Genomic DNA, 5,627 nt, shown 5'->3' with positions numbered 1-5,627 from the left:
CGAAATTTTTATTGCCAATTCACCCCATCTTGGCTTATTCCATCGAATTGATTAACACAACAATTGGTATAAGAGCCTCACTCATTTGAAGGTTTAATTACCTCTTGAGTCGATTTGGGAAGAGTTACATCGATAATAAAGTCATCAATGGCCTCTATTTCAAACCACGACTTCGGTCTTGATTCATTACCCGTCAACAAGCCTCCTTTCTTCAATAGAGCTAATTATGCTTATTGGAAGAATAGAATAATGTACTTCATTCAAGCAAGTGACATGTGAGCATAAAATATCATAGAACACGGATACATCAAACCCTCCACTCATCTAAGATTGTGGAGTGAATGAGAGACAAGAATGTTCCAGCTCAACTCCAAAGCTATCCATATTATTTTTTGTGCTCTTGGACCGGATGAATACGGGAAAGTTTCATCTTGTACAACCGCCAAGGAAATATGTGATAAACTACAAGTCACTCATGAAGGTACAAACGAGGTAAAATAATCTAAAATTAGTCTTCTAACTCATAGCTATGAAAATTTCAGGATGAAACCAGATGAAGATATCAAAGCTATGACGGATAGATTTTCCACGATTGTCAATGGTCTCAAATCATTTAGAGAGATCATTCCAAATGAGAAGCTTGTGAGGAAGTTAGTTTACTCTCTTCCAAAATCTTGGCAATCAAAGAAGACGACGATCATCGAGGATAAGAACTTAAAATCCTTAACTCTCGATGAGCTTATTGGTTCTCTCCTCACTCATGAAATGATGCTTCAAGATGAGGTAGACCTCAAAAAGATGAACGAGATAAAGAAAGAGACAAAGAAGAAGAAAAACGTGAGAGTTACTCTCAAATCCACAAAAGATGAGAGTGATTCGGATAAAGATGACGATGATGAGGAGATGGATTTATTTGCCAAACGGTTAAGAAAATTAATGAGGCCCAACCGAGGAAGAAAATTCAAACGCAATGAAGGCTTCAAAAATGAACCAAATGAGAAAGACCCTATCATTTGCTATGAGTGTAAAAAGCTGGGGCATGTCAAATATGATTGCCCTCTATTGAAGGAAAATGGTCAATCAAAGAAGAAGCACAAGGCTCATATGGCTACATGGAGCGATGAAGAAGGTTCCGATGAAAAGGAACAAGAAGTTACAAACTTGTGCTTGATGGCCATCGGGGAAAACTCTCAGGTAACCTCTAACTCATTTGATTTAGATGATTTATATTAAAGATGAGTTATTAGAGGATTATAATGGGTTGGCTTCAGATTATAAGACTTTATTTTCAAAATATAAAAATGATGTTTCAAAATTGAAAAATGAAAATAGTCTTATGTCCAAAACCAACAATGATCTTGAAAGTAAGGTCAAAGAATTACAAATCAAACTAGAAGAGTTTGAAAAGAAAATTTCTGATTTGCAAAATTTACTTTCAAAGCTCAATGATGATCATCAAAAGAAAGTTGATGATCTTAAAGCTTCTTTTGATAAAGTTGGAACAAAATGTTTTGAAAATGGAGAAAGTTCAAAATCCAACTTTGTTAGAAAAGTTTTAAAAACAAAATTTATAGAGGTCCCCGAAGAACCTCTAATGGAAAAATCTTTAGAAGTATATGGGTTCCTAAATAACTCATTACTACTAAAGATAAGAATATCCTACACAAATGGATACCTAAGGGAACTAGAATTTTGGAGACTAATGAATATGGACCCAAAATAACTTGGGTACCAAAAATTAAAAATTAATCTATGTTTGTAGGAAAATGAGCATTGCTACAAGGCACGGGAAACAAATTCAAACTCACGGTACCTTGATAGTGGATGCTCAAGACACATGACCGGAGACAAGAGCCGGTCCATAGAGCTTAACGCCAAAAATAGAGGAGATGTGACTTTTGGTGATAATTCAAAAAGGTCACATTGAAGGTATAAGTAATATAGGTAAGACCTCTTCCATACAAATTAAAAATGTATTACATGTGAATGGATTAAAGCATAATCTATTGAGTATTAGTCAATTATGCGATAAGAGATTCAATGCCATGTTTGAGACTAGTGGTAGTAAAGTTGTTGACATTGCATCTAATCGTATTATGCTTGTTGGTGATAGAATAGGAAACATATACATGGTGCATTTAGATTCTATAGATATGACTAATTTATGCCTAGTCGCTAAGGATGAGCATGATAGTTGGTTATGGCATAGGAGACTAGGACATGCTAGTATGAGTGTCTTACAATGACTAATTCAAGGAGATTTAGTTCGAGGGTTGCCTAAACTAAAATTTGATAATGATAAAATATGTGATGCTTGTGCTAAAGGAAAACAAAAGCGAATTTCTTTTAAATCCATTAACGACGTTTCCAGTAGTAGAGTATTACAATTGACCCATATAGATCTTTTTGGGCCATCTAGGACTACTAGCTTGGGTGGAAAACAATATGCATTTGTCTTGGTAGATGACTATTCTAGATATACTTGGATTCTATTTTTAAGTACTAAAGATGAAGCATTAGAAAAATTCATCACGTTTTCAAAAGTAATCCAAAACGAAAAAGGTTACTCTATAACTAGTGTTAGGAGTGATTATGGAACTGAATTTGAAAATCTTGGATTTACTGAATTTTTTAATTCTAATGGTATTAGCCATAATTTTTCAGCACCTAGAACCCCTCAACAAAATGGAGTTGTTGAGAGGAAAATAGAACTTTAGAAGAAATGGTTAGGATCATGCTTTGTGAAAACAATTTGCCAAAATATTTTTGGGCAGAAGCCACAAATACCGCTTGTTATGTTATTAATCGAGTAATGATTAGGCCTATTTTGAAGAAAACTCCATATGAACTTTTCAAAAATAAAAAGTCTAACATTAGCTATTTTCATCATTTTGGATGTAAATGTTTTGTTCTAAACAACGGTAAAGAAAATCTTGGCAAATTTGATGCTAAAAGTGATGAAGGAATTTTTCTGGGTTATTCCTTAAATTCTAAAGCTTATCGAGTATTTAATAAAATAACTTTAGTTGTAGAAGAGTCTATACATATTGTTTTCGATGATAATTCCCTTCCGAGGAAGGATTCTTGTGTAAATGATGATGTAAGTATTATAAACACAAATGACGTTAGATATGATGTTGGAGAACCATCATCAAAGGAAGAAACGAAAAATGAGGAAACTCAAGATCCTCTCGAGAATCCAATCATTGAAGAAAGGGAAGTCTCTTACCCAAGGGAATACAACTATGTCAAGGATGGTGAAATAATAGGTGATTCATCCAAAGGGGCAACAACTCGATCTTCTCTTAGAAATGTATGTAATTATGTTGCATTTATTTCATGCATAAATCCTAAAAATATTAAAGAAACATTAAATGATGAACATTGGATTATGGCTATGCAAGAAGTGTTAAATCAATTTGAGAGAAGTAGAGTATGAACATTAGTTGAAAGGCCTAGTAATAAATCTATTGTAGGTACTAGATGAGTATTTAGAAATAAGCTTGATGAAAGTGGTAATATAGTGAGAAACAAGACTAGACTTGTTGCTCAAGAGTATACTCAAGAAGAGGGCATAGATTATGATGAAACATACGCTCCTCGATCTTCTCTTAGAAATGTATTATGTTGCATTTATTTCATGCATAAATCCTAAAAATATTAAAGAAACATTAAATGATGAACATTGGATTATGGCTATGCAAGAAGAGTTAAATCAATTTGAGAGAAGTAGAGTATGAACATTAGTTGAAAGGCCTAGTAATAAATCTATTGTAGGTACTAGATGAGTATTTAGAAATAAGCTTGATGAAAGTGGTAATTATAGTGAGAAACAAGACTAGACTTGTTGCTCAAGAGTATACTCAAGAAGAGGGCATAGATTATGATGAAACATACGCTCCCGTAACTAGGATTGAAGCAATTAGAATGTTATTATCATTTGCATGTTTCAATGAATTTAAATTATATCAAATGGATGTTAAAAGTGCTTTTTTAAATAGTTTTATAAAAAAAAGAAGTGTATGTGGAACAACCTCCTGGTTTTGAAGATTCAAAATTTACAAATCATGTTTCTAAATTGACAAAAGCACTTTATGGTTTAAAACAAGCTCTTAGAGATTGGTATGAAAGATTGTCAAACTTCTTAATTGAAAAAGGTTTTTCAAAAGGGAATGTTGACACTACATTGTTTTTAAAGCATAAAGGTAAAGATTTATTAGTAGTTCAAATTTATGTTGATGATATAATATTTGGTTCTACTAATGATGTTCTTTGCCAAGAATTTTCTAAGCTAATACATAGTGAATTCGAGATGAGCATGATGGGGGGAGCTCTCATTTTTCTTGGGACTCTAAATCAAGCAAAGAAAAGATGGCATCTTCTTCAATCAAGCTAAATACGTCAATGATATGCTCAAGAAGTTTGGACTGGAAAATGGGAAACCTCATGCCACTTCAATGAGTTCTTCTACAAAGCTTGACAAAGATGAAGGAGGTAAATGTGTGGATGTTAAATTATATAGATCAATGATTGGCTCTTTGCTCTATCTAACCTCAAGTAGACCGGATATTATGTTTAGTGTTTGCTTATGTGCTAGATTTCAATCATGCCATAAGGAATCACATTTACTAGCTGTTAAGAGGATCTTTAGATACCTTAAGGGACACTCCTAGTTTAGGACTTTGGTATCCTAGAGACTCTAGCTTTAGCTTGCATGCCTTCTCTGATGCGGATTATGGAAGATGCAAAATAGATAGGAAAAGCACCTCCGATACTTGACAATTCCTAGGAAATATGTTGATTTCTTAGTTTTCAAAGAAACAAAATTATGTTGCATTATCTACCACTGAAGCGGAATACATTTCAGCGGGTAGTTGTTGTGCACAAGTTTTATGGATGAAACAACAACTTTTTGATTATGGAATTGAAGTAGGTACCATACCTATCAAGTGTGACAATACTAGTGTTATTTGTCTCACTAAAAATCCCATCCAACACTCTAGAACTAAACACATTGAAATTAGACATTACTTCATTAGAGACCATGTCGCTAAGGAAGATGTAGTTCTAGAATTTGTTGATACTTTACACCAATTAGCGGATATTTTTACAAAACCCTTAGACAAAGAAAGATTTTGGACACTTAGGAGATAATTAGGTTTAACTGACCTATCTTCAATTAGTGTTTAAGATAATTTTAGCACTTTTAAATAGAAATGAAAAATGCTCATGAAAATGATACTTTTGATTGCATTCTTTACTATTAGTTAGGGGGTTTATGATTCTTAGTGAAAATTGATTATTTGTTCAAATAGCTTTTAAAGATAGATTTGATTCATTGAACATAGTTAATTTTCATAATATGAGTTGCCAATACCACTAGGGAGGATTAATTTAGCATTTGAGTGTTTAAAATACAAAATTTTAAGTTTTAGTGCAGGAGGTATCGATACTCCCCTTGAATGGGTACAGATCCCCCCTTTGAGTAGGTACCGATACCCCCCAGGAGGGTACCAATACCATCCACGGGGTCTGTTTTTTAAATGCTAAAAATAACTTTTTCTCTCAAAACCCTCTCCTCACTCTCTCTCGATATTCCCTCTCATTTTCTCCCTAATCTCCATCTT

The sequence above is a fragment of the Hibiscus syriacus genome, unplaced genomic scaffold (assembly GCF_006381635.1).
Source record: "Hibiscus syriacus cultivar Baekdansim isolate YM2019G1 unplaced genomic scaffold, ASM638163v2 tig00018586_pilon, whole genome shotgun sequence".
Taxonomy (NCBI): Eukaryota; Viridiplantae; Streptophyta; class Magnoliopsida; order Malvales; family Malvaceae; genus Hibiscus; species Hibiscus syriacus.
Note: the sequence above shows the minus strand (reverse complement) of the source record.